The sequence below is a fragment of the Caretta caretta genome, chromosome 1 (assembly GCF_965140235.1).
Source record: "Caretta caretta isolate rCarCar2 chromosome 1, rCarCar1.hap1, whole genome shotgun sequence".
Lineage (NCBI taxonomy): Eukaryota > Metazoa > Chordata > Testudines > Cheloniidae > Caretta > Caretta caretta.
In genome coordinates, this window is record NC_134206.1 from 296,281,315 (window position 1) to 296,293,630 (window position 12,316).

General features: G+C 44.0%; 1 long non-coding RNA gene across 1 annotated transcript in view; it reads right to left on the bottom strand.

Moving 5' to 3' along the window:
• LOC142070897 (uncharacterized) overlaps positions 1-4,801 on the bottom strand; it is a 49,515-nt gene extending 44,714 nt beyond the window's left edge. The window contains exon 1 of the long non-coding RNA XR_012666814.1: positions 4,716-4,801. This is a non-coding gene — a long non-coding RNA (uncharacterized LOC142070897). The remainder of the gene's footprint in view (positions 1-4,715) is intronic.
• Between the last annotated feature and the right edge of the window lie 7,515 nt (positions 4,802-12,316).

A 12,316-nucleotide genomic window follows, 5' to 3' on the forward strand; every position in this document is an offset into this window, starting at 1 on the left:
CAAGTTACCTAACAGCCAAGATATGTTATCCAGTGTAAAAGTATTGATTTGTTCTGTTCTCACGTCTGTTCCACTCACAAGATGACATTGTAATACTGTACGAAATAACACTTAAGACTTCAGACAGTTGGATCCATACAGGCATCCCTGTGTTTGAGTGATGCTCCCAAGTCAGCCCCAACACAGAATTTGCTCACAGAAAACCAACTGCAGGATCAGAATTTAAGAATTTATATCAATGAATGATCACTGGGAATATTTTAAGAGTATTTTTGTTAATAGATTGCTAGCATCAATAGTACAAGAATTAACTAACATTTGTGTGTCGTGCATTTGTGAAGTGCCTTTCTATTATAATGAGACTTCATGCAAAAACTGTACCAGAGCATTTACTATACCACTAGATGGTGCACTAATAGTGGTTATACACATCATACAGTTATCATGAGATCTTTCATCAGGCATAATATGAAATATTACTTATTTGTATATGTACATACTAACAGAGATTTGTAACAGTATAGGCCAATAGTACTGAGGAATAGTAGTTTAATATTCTTAATTTGTAAGATTTTACTATCACAAATAAAACACAGCTCTTGTGAGGTAGTATCATAAATGTCTCTGGCTCTAACATGGCACCATTTACCTTCCTCTTGTTTTTGATCCTATCATAAAACCACACACAGCCTTCATGTTTTTGAGTCTAAAGATCAGCGAGATTCATAGAGTACTTAATCTAAGAATAAGTGGGTAAATTAAAAAAAATTACCACAAGGCAACTGAATTAAGCCCATGTCATAAAAGATTTTGTTGGAAAGTGTGACGACAACATTGCTAACAATCAGAGTCTATTACAGCACATTCATATAGCAGAGCATGGGTTCTAACAGAGTATTATTAGTGAATTAGGATAAACTTTGATACTCAAGATTGCACTCAGCATCTTCCCCATTTTATTGTCTTTTGAATTCATATATATGCAGCAGCTCCGGAGAATCATATAAAGTAGAGGGGGGCATGGTGCCCTCCCCAATCATACCACCATCCCCACCCCCCACCTGTCCTTCCTCTTCCCCTCTCGGCTGCATCTCATCCTACCAGTTGCCTAACCCCCCCCGCCCCCCCCCCCACACACACACCCCATGAGCCTTTATGCCCCACCCCTCCCAGGAACCTCAGCCCTCAGCCCTCGAGGGATGCCCCCTTACTGTCCCTTCCCAAGAACCCCTGCTTCTCCCACCCTGCTCCTTACCTTATCCTACCTCCCTGCTGGCAAGCCTCACCCTGGGGTGACAATTCTGACCAGCTTCACAGCCAGTCCCCACTGCTGACAGGAGCCTCTGTGGTTTTTGCACCTGGCAGGTGAGAGTCTGGCACTTAGCACACTGCAAACACTGTAACTTTAGAGGCGGTGTGACACCATGATGTGTTTGGTCACACTGCCACTCACTCAAATTTGGCCCCACCATTATGATCATCACTTGACTGGCATTGGGACTCCACATGCTAAGCCACAAAGCCACATTATAACCTGACCAGGCCAAAAAGCATTTGGGCCATGGCCCTTGTGGCCCACCGTGGCTCTGCAGCCTATGAAATGTATATTTGGGTTGTGTACAGTATACATGTTTAATCTAATAATTGTATTCCTCCAGGGACTTGGAAGACCTCTCAAGTGGGCCCTCAGTTCTGCCATCTCCTCCCAACCAGGTGGCCCGGACTTCTATTCAAGTTATTTGAATAGTATTTCTATTTTCATTCTGTCCTCAGTGAATGTAGTATAAGTCTCCTGCTCTTCTCATAGCCTAGCTTATAAGGTTAAACAAGTATATTTTGATTCACAATAGCACAAAAGGTTAAATATTGTTACCCTTTTTGGCCCATGTCGTTGGCCAATATTTGGGATCTTCCGAGTTGTTTCTGCTGGGAGGAAAAATTAATGATAGAGTCAAATAGCATTTCATGAGTGCAATCCTACTTGGTTACAAAGAACGTGTGCAAAGTCCTGTTCTCCTGAACACAGCAGGATCAAATGTTAGGAGGCAGTTTTCTTGCTCACAATTCTAAGCCTTTCTTTCCAGCCAGCACTCTGCCCGAAATGCTCTCTCTTGGCTTTCTCTGAGACCCACACTGCCAGTACTTCTCTGGCTGTCTCCTCACTTTCTAGCTCACACACAGCTCCACCAATTAATCCCCAGCCCTTGCTTTTGTTATCAGTCCCCAGGGAAACCACTTAGCCTGCATGGCCCAGCCTCTGCCCAGGCCTTGGGTGGTTGTTTCCATTGTTTCATCTGTCAGTAAACAAAGGTGTTGTTGTAGCCATGTAGTTCACAGGATATTAGAGAGACAAGAAGGGTGAGATAATATCTTTTATTGGACCAACTGCTGTTGGTAAGAGAGACAAGTTTTTGAGCTTACACAGCACTCTTCTTCAAGTCTGGGAAACTAACTCAAAGTCTCACTGCTAAGTACAAGGTTTGCTAAACAATCTGTTCAGTTCAAGCCTTGTATTTAGCAGTGACACTTTGAGTTAGGAAACATCTACATTGGCAAAGTTACAGCACTGGAATTTACAACGCCTCTCAGAGAGCACCAAAGGAAAACTGCTGTTGTGTGTTCACACTGACAGCTGCCTGTGCAATAGCGTGTTCACACTTGCGATGCTATTCGTAGTGGTCAGCTATCACACAGAGCACCTCTTTCTCTTTTGCCGCTAAGACTTGTGGGAAGGTGGAAGAGGTCACAGGGCACCCTGGGTCCTGTCCCAATGCCCCGTGATGCATTGCTTCACATCCCACCGATCCCTGTGCTTCTGTCCATATTTGGCGCCACCTTTCAATAGTTTGTGTACTGCACGCCCTGCCCTGCCTCTTTCTGGCTGCAGGAATGGATCCCGAGCTGTTGACAAGAATGCTGTTTGCACTGACCAACACGTCACGAGTGGCAGTGGAGTTATTCCTTAAACTACAAAGGCAAGAGGAATGCGACATTGATCTCGCCACGCATAGTAGCTGTGATGCGAGAATGCTTGTGGCATTCACGGAGGTGCTGACCATAGTGGAATACAACTTTTGGGCTTGGAAACAAGCATTGAGTGGTGGGATCACATTGTGATGCACTTCTGGGATGACGAGCAGTGGCTGCAGAACTTTCGCATGAGGAAAGCCACATTCTGGAACTGTGTGAGGAGCTCGCCCCAGCCCTGCAGCTCAAGGACATGAGAATGAGAGCTGCCCTGTCGCTGGAGAAGCGCGTGGCGATTGCACTGTGGAAGCTGGCTACCTCAGACTTCTACCGATCGGTCGCTAAACAGTTTGGAGTGGGAAAGTCGACCGTTGGAGTTGTGTTGATGGAAGTGTGCAGGGCCATTAATCGCATCCTGCTCCGAAAGACCGTGACTCTGAGCAACGTGCATGAGATTGTGGATGGCTTTGCAGAAATGGACTTCCCTAACTGCGGAGGGGCGATACATGGCACGCGCATTCCAATTCTGGCACCAGACCACCTAGCCACCAAGTACATTAATCGCAAGGGGTATTTCTCTATTATTACCTGGAGCATGTCTGCTTGGCACTCCATAACTGTTAAGAGCTGCTCTGTGGCTTTTCTCTGGTGTGTCGCTTTCTCCTTTTGTTCCCTCTTCTCGCTGTCCTACCACTCCTTCAAATTCCTTTTTCTCGGTGGCGGAGTGCATCATAACCTCATGCATAAAGTCCTCCTTAGTTTTTCTTGGACGCTTCCTAACTGTTTAAAAAAAAGGAGGACTTATGGCACCTTAGAGACTAACAAATTTATTTGAGCATAAGCTTTTGTGAGCTACAGCTCACTTCATTGGTGAGCTGTAGCTCACGAAAGCTTATGCTCAAATAAATTTGTTAGTCTCTAAGGTGCCACAAATCCTCCTTTTCTTTTTTGCGGATACAGACTAACATGGCTGCTACTCTAAAACCCATCTAATTCCTAATTTTTTGCAACCATTCTGCTGCCAATCACAAAGAGGGAGGCTACGCTCCCAAGGTCATCTCTGTGAAGTTTAAATACAACGTTTTACAGAGCAGTATTGTTTGCAACAGAGACAACACTGTTTCAGTGCTTTAAAACACAGCCAATACTCACACACCTGTCACTAACTGGCTGACCCCAGGCAAGCACACATAAGCCACAAGACCCCCAATATAGTGAGTAGCCACAGGGACAGGATACATCACTGTTCTCTGACCCTGCTGTACACTGGGCACATGGCTCTTGGGCACTTAGGGAGAGCCAGCACTGTAGGGTGGGTCTGATAATCATTCCTGTCCCCACACTTTCCACAGGAGGTGATCATTATGGAAGATATCTCGCTGCTGAGGGTGAGCAGGGAATCAAGGGAGGGTCTTCTCCAAGCCTGCGGCTTGCGCCCTGGCCGCTATGCGGCTAGCCTGTGCGCAGCTATGGTTCCCTTCCCATGACAGAACATTGGTGCGGGAGAATTACCCTTAATGGGGCAAGAAACAAAGCAGCTCTGCTGAGGAACCTGCGGGAGCAGATTGCCCAGTATCTCCACGATAGTTTCCTGGAGATCTGAGGGAGATTCCCGCAAAGTGAGGGCGTGTATCAACGGCCTGTTCCGCCGCTCAAACTAGGCATGAGGTGGGAGACAAGTCTGCTTTCTGCAACCCTCCTGCCCCTAACAACTCACTTCAGCAATTCCCCAAATCAGATCCACTTACCAGGGGCTTCCACTCCTGTTTGCGCTTCACCAAGATCTGACTGCTGTGACAGGCTAGGCTCCTCCAGGGTAAAAAAGAGCTCCCTGCTGCATGCATCTCTGGTCTCTGAGTCATCCTCTGCCTCTGGTTCCCCCTCCCCCTTTTCATCCAAGATTGCCTCCTCCTGGCTCAGTCCACTCTCAACTGGCATATGAGCCAACGAAGTATCCACAGGGGCCTTTGCAGAGGAGATGGGGTCACCACCAAGTATCATGTCCAGCTCTTTGTAGAACCAGCAGCTCATGGGCACAGCACCGGAGAGGCAGTTTGCCTTCCACACCCTGTGGTAGGTGTTCTGCAGCTCCTTCACTTTGACCCTGCACTGCAATGTGTCCTGGTCATGGCCCCTTTCTATCATGCATCAAGAAATCTGTCCATAGGTATCATAATTCTGATGGTTGGAGTGCAGCTGTGACTGCACTGCCTCCTCTCCCCAAATGCTGATGAGGTCCAGCAGCTCGGCATTGCTCCAAACGGGGGATCGCCTCAAAAGCTTGTTTCTCACCAACAGAAGTTGGTCCAGTAAAAGATATTACCTCACCCACCTTGACTCAGTAAACAAAGGCATATTTACTTGTTCCCTCAGTTTAACCTGAAGGGAATGTGGTTAGAATGCCTATCAGTTTCATGCAGTGTAGCTGTAGCTCTGTTGGTCCCAGGATATTAGAGAGACATGGTGGATGAGGTAATATCTTTTATTAGAGCACCTTCTGTGGGTGAGAGAGCCACACAGAACTTTTCTTCAGGTTTCTGATTGCTCTAGTTCAACAGTTCTCAAACTGTGGATTGGGACATCAAAGTGGGTCGCCACCCCCATTTTAATGGGGTCGCCGGAGCTGGCATTAGACTTGCTGGGGCCCGGGGCCGAAGCTGAAGCCCAAGCCCCACTGCCCAGGCCAAAGCCAAAAGGCTTCAGCCTGGGGTGGATGGTCTCAGGTTACAGGCCCCCTGTGTGGGGCTGTAGCCCTTTTGCTTTGTCTTTGGTCCCCACGCCCAGGGCAGGGAGGCTCTGGCTTTGGCTTTGCCCCCCACCTCCGCCCAGGGTGGTGGGGCTTGGCTGGACTCAGGCTTTGGTCCCATCTCCTGGAGTCATGTACTAATCTTTGTTGTCAGAAGGGGATCGCGGTGCAATGAAGTTTGAGAACCCCTGCTCGAGAACAAAGACACCTGCCTTCCAGCATAATAACATTCTTCCGGGGCTTCCTTTATAATAGGATAAGGTTTCAAGGCTTTTAAAAAACATAATACCTACTTTACAGTTGTGGACTGCAATAAAAATGCTCACAAACAAATGACTAAAATTATGGATCAGGGGTTTTTTTTCCTCCCTTGGTAGGATTTTTAACAAAATGTTAGATCATTGATACAGCACACAGGGGCTGTGTCTTCTTGTACGTTTGGAAAGTACATTATATATTATGAGTGCTACCACTAAAAAAATCATACGGCATTAAGTGAGCTGAAGTTGGGTTAAAACAATGAGATTGTAATAGCTTCAAAAGCTTGGACAACCTGAATCTTTCTGGTAACTGCAATTCACATTAACCTCTACTTGAATGTTACTCAGCGCACCAGGGAGTTATTTGTATGGTCTCCTACCACTGTATGTCCCTGCAGGATTTTGAACTCTTCTTGATCAGTGGAAAATTCCATGTCCTTGCATAAACTCTAGTACTGCTTTCCTTTGGTTCAGTACTACTCCGTACTATGCTAGATAGAAATTTGCAAACAATACCCTCACAGACTGGAATAATTCCAAACCATTTAGCAGGCTTTTAGTCAATCTTCCTTTGTATAATGAATGAAGAATGCAAATGTAACAACTATTCACAAAAGCCATATTGTGAGACAGTGATGGCTTACGTGCTGATGTGATCCATTGTTCACACACAGAGCACAGTGTAACATGTTTTATAGGGGAGTTTTGTTTTCTGTCAGTGTGTTTCCTTACATCTTCCAAGAAAGAGACTTCTATATAGGTATCGAAGCCTACAGAGAACATAGTACTACAACTACAATATAGGAGATTAAAACTGAGATTAGTTGGATAAATATACGAAAATTAATGAAAATCCAGTGAAGAGATTAGCTGCACAAATACACAGAAATCTATGAAAGGTTGTCAAGTTTATTTGCTCATTGAAATAATGTTAATCTGGTTAATCTGGTTGAGTTCATTGTGGGTAACTGTAACATGTAATACTGTATATTGTAATTTAGCATAAGCTTGGATGAGCAGGTACCATCTAAAGCACTATTATGAAGTAGTAAAATACAGCATGGTAACAAAATGTGCAGATTAAACCTGGTTGGGAGGAAAGAGGGAGACATTTTCACAATTTCCCACCACCTTTTAAAAAAATTCTACCGTCTGTCATTGATCCAAAAATGAGGATTTTTTGTCATTTTTAATTATGATTAATTATCATTTATTATTATTATTATTTCAAATTTATAAATGTGGATACTGTGAGTAAAGAGAAACAAATGTCTGCCTAACAAGAACAACAGTGGACCCAATCACACCTTCTTATGCAAGCAATCCCAGGAAGGATAGTCTTGTGATTAGGGCACTGGATCTTGAGGAGGTTCTTTGCTTTCTATGTGCCTCAACCCAGCATCAGTAAAATGGGGATATTATTTCCTTTCTCCCAACCTTTGTCTTTTTTCCCCTCTATTTACACTGTAATCTCTTTGGGGCAGGGAATCACTCTTATTCTTTTTCTAAATAGGGCATAGCACAATGGGGCCTTGATCTTGATCAGGACCTCAACCATACTATTATGACAGTGATGGCAAAGGAAGAGGAAGGGGATTTGAGGGAATAAACTCTGCTAAATAATGTTTTAGTTAAATATTACTCTGTTATTGTTTTCGCTTTCTTTTATAATTACTTCCTATTGTGGGCTAATCTTACTCATGTCTGTAAATCAACTGTGTAGGGCTAGCATGCCTGTATTATATTTACTGCCTTGCCTTTATTATGTTCTGCCTTTATTATATTCAGCTGTAATGCAGGAAAACTATAATGCGGGCCTGTACCCTGTAAAACTTTTAGCTTAAGCAAGCTAGCATATGTTTGCATAAGTGTGGTTATGTGGGTCTGTAACCTTTGGCATAGATAAATGGTTTAACGGTTACCTTTAGATTTTAGGAACTAAGGATAGCTTGCTCAATTGGTAGGAGTTAGAATTTACCAGTAAATGCTACTGCAAGGAAGATGGAAGTAATTGCTGCAATTTGGGGTAAGCAAGAAGTGACAGGCATGACAATGAGTTAAGATGGCATTTAGACACATCAATATGTTAACCTATAGAATAAGTACATCTCAACATTATGTGAGTGAGGAAGCTAGATTTGGGCATGGTGGGTTGGACAGTAGCTCAGGCCCGATAACAGGACCACCTACCATGTGGAGGAGATTTTTTTGCAATTCTCCATCTTTTGCTCTGCGCTTTCTACCATCTGACCCTTCAACTCATTGAGGAACTTGGGCCATTGGAATCACTAGTATACGAGAGACAGGGCAGGTACTTTGTCTCTTCTTACCAGGTCCTCAAGGAAGGGTGTGAGTATGCAGATCTAAGAGCTTATGCATAGAATGAAACCACAGAGAGCCTCAGTGCTGTATTCCTCTTATCTTCTGATGAGGCTTGGAGCTTTTCTGGCTTTGTCCATTATTCTAAGAAAGATATCTAAGGCTTTACTTTGTCCTCAAGGTGAGTGTCCTTGCCATCCACCCCGAGGCTCCCCACAAGATATTGAGCTCTGTAGTTTTAGTTCTGTGCAGCCTGATTCTGGAGCAGTCAGGTCAATTGGCCAGCAGTACAAACATTATTAACCTCTAAAATGTCAGGCAACAACTGAACTCAAAGGAACTGTTACAGGGCTATAAAAATCAGGAGACTATGGCAACACTTGGATTAGTAAAAGAAGTAGAGTTTAATCCATAATTAGACTGTAAGCTCTTTGGGACAGAGGCTGGGTTTTTTTGTTCTGTGTTTACGGCACCCAACACAATGGGGTCCTAGACAGTGATTGGGGTTCAAAGGTGCTATGGTAATTCAAATATTATTATAATTATTACTTTTTCCTTTCATTCATTAGAGGATAAGACTTGTACTGCTACTGTAACTCCTGCCGATTTTCATGCTATCCATTGCAAGAATGGTCATAGGTGTATTTTACATTAGTTTAGTTCTGCACAAAACTATAACTTCTGCCTTCAGCCACTAGCAAGCACTGGTAATATATACTCCCCTATGCCTTCTGCCAATCAGAAAAACACTGAGTGAGGCTGCTTCATTCTTCAAGGAGGAGAAAGGATTTTTGTGATGCATTAAGTTCCTTTATCTGTGAACATAAACGTCTTTCGGTAGCAACAGTATTTTTATTTTAATGTCTCAATTGTTTTTTTAACTGCTTCACTCTTTGACCTAATGTTATATTTTTTTTCCTGTAACACAACAATTATTTTATTTTTTTCTCCTCTCTCTGGAGCCATCTTCCTACATTTACTTTTCAACTCCTGAAACTTGAAGGTTAAGTTACTGTCCTTATTCTCTCCTCCCCTTACATGATATTACCTGCTCTTCAAATGAGAGAACATCACAGAACCAGCCTGGATTGCAAACTATACTCACTTTCCTCCATCAAATCCTTGGCATCTCGAAGTAGTATAAATATAAGGCAGAGAGAGAGGGAAATGACCATCTGTGTACAACTTCCGAGGGCAGTAGAGTTTGGTGTGATCCAAAGACAAACCACTAACATTTACTGTCCAAACACAACTACTTCCTGGAATGCAGGAAGCCTGAACAGACCAATAAAAAGATCCCAAATTCTTCAACATCTTTTTTTTTAAAAAACTAACAGATAATTATTTACTATTATATTCCCAGAAACTTTCCTTTCTCCCAAGAAGTGAAGTAAGAATGTGCTAAGTGGGCTTCCCAAACTTTCCTTCATACAAACAGTGGAGCTGTGGCGTTCAGATAATTAGAAACACCCTGTTCAAGTATGTAAATAGCTGGTACCTTTGTATTAGTTGAGGCATCCACAAATACAGTGTACATGATCACTGGAGGCATCTACAATCCCAGCAGAATTCTCACCAACATTTTCTAGAAAACAGAATAGATAATGGTCCTCTAAAGGAACGTTTTGGTAGGTACTAGAATAATATTGTGGACCGATTTACAGACCACTCCAAAACCCCTCCAGAAAGTATTACTCCTTCTCCTCATTGACACATCATGGGAATCTGTGAACTTGATTACTTCCTGCTAATAAGCAATCTGTTATCAGCCTTTCAATCATTATTTAACTATGTCATCGGTTGGGCAAGTTCTGAGCCAAGACTTCAATTTTTCTGCTAAATTCTGTTCATTTTGTCCCTGGGGCCAAATTAAGTCCTATGTCTGGGACCTCAGTCCCTGAAGTCAAGCAAGTACATCGGGAGAGAAGCTTTTTCACTTAAAAAAAAAAAGCAATTTTCATGGGTGCCGAGAAAGGCTTAGACCAAGTCTAACCGATATTGTAGAGTATTCCTGAGTCTGCAGACAGCCTGGACCAAAATCTCAAAGAGATATGAACTACCCCACTCATCTTCATGGGATATCAATTCCAACTCCACTTTTCTGGGGGCCTCTGCCAAACACACCCTTGCAGAGGACTCTGAATAGCAGGAGAAGGAGAAGGAAAATGCAGTGGACCCAGCCCTCTCACTCAGATATATTCTTGCTGCTGGAGTAAAAATTGGTGCGGGTAGTGGTATCTGTACAGAGAAGAAGGGGAACCCATACTGCTTCCCCTGCTTCTTGGGCACAAGAGGAAACCCTCTGCCAACACCACTCGAAGCAGGGGCATTGGCATAGGGTGCAATGGTGGGGCCCTAGGTGAAGGGCCATAGGGGACCTCACAATGCCTTAATATGGCACTCTTTGTTATCTCATCTTCCCACATTCCTGGATTCTGTCTGCTTTGTCCACTAGTTGTATCCTGTCTGATACCTAGACTGTAAGCTCTCTGGGGCAGGAACTGTCTTTGTTATTTATCTGACCAGTGCCAAACACAATTCATAGATTCATAGATATTTAGGCCAGAAGGGACCATTATGATCATCTAGTCTGACCTCCTGCACAATGCAGGCCACAGAATTTCACCCACCACTCCTAAAAAAGACCTCACATCTATATCTGTGCTATTGAAGTCCCCAAATTGTAGTTTGAAGACCTCAAGGAGCAGAGAATCCTCCAGCAAGTGACCCGTGCCCCATGCTACAGAGGAAGGCGAAAAACCTCCAGGGCCTTCCAATCTGCCCTGGAGGAAAATTCCTTCCCGACCCCAAATATGGCGATCAGCTAAACCCTGAGCATATGGGCAAGATTCATCAGCCAGATACTACAGAAAATTCCTTCCCGGGTAACTTGGATCTTACCCCATCTAAAAACCCATCACAGGCCATTGGGCCTATTTACCATGAATATTTAATTACCAAAACCATGTTATCCCATCATACCATCTCCTCCAATAGGGTCCTGATCCTTCATTGGGATCTCAGGTGCTATCGTAATAGAAATAAACAACACCACCCTAATAATCTCTGGCCAATCAGCCACATCCAACGAAAGGGTGACAAGCTGTGTTATGCCTGGGTTGGACGGAGTCTTGGACCAGCTTCAGGTAGCCAAAAGCCAGCCCTTTGTAAGGGAATGACTTCTCTGCCAGTTCATCTACAGGGACTGCAGGCAAGCTGGATGAATACTGTGCTTCAAAACATTCCAGAGGAATAGTTACCCATACAAATGTATCCATACAAACGTACTTGCATTTGGGCCTAGAACACTCAGAGTTGCATCTGTAGCTTTACAAGGCATATCGGAAATGGGTAGGATCACACATGGATTTGTTAAGGTGCCACATGGAGTCTGCCTGCCACAATCAAGTATTACCTTTCCTATGGTCTCTTTGGAGAGCGGTTTCTCTCTTTCCATGGAAATCGTAACCCAAAGCCACTTCTTAGACAGCCTTCCAATGCCCCTCTCATTACCACACTCAATGCTTTGGGGTACTCACTCTTTTAAGACAGGTACTGCCACATCAGCCTGTACTAGAGGATTTAGGCCAGTGGGTTTCAACCTTTTTTCATTTGCAGACCCCTAAAAAATTTTGAATAAAGGTACAGACCCCTTTAGAAATCTTAGACATAGTCTGCGGACCACAGGTTGAAAGCCACTGACTTAGGCCATTTGTCTATGGCAGGGATTGGCAACCTTTGGCACACGGCCCATCAGGGGAATCCGCTGGCAGGCCGGGACAGTTTCTTTACCTGCAGCGTCCGCAGGTTCAGCCAATTGCAGCTCCGACTGGCCGCGGTTCACCGTTCCAGGCCAATGGGGTCTGCAGGAAGTGGTGCGGGCCGAGGAATGTGCTGGCCACCGCTTCCCTCAGCAATTTAGTAGATGAATCAGATGTTAGTAAAGTGAAATAGGACAGAACTACACACAGGCATCTTTCCCTTTGTCCCAATGTATTATGATATTATTCTAGATTTAATCTAG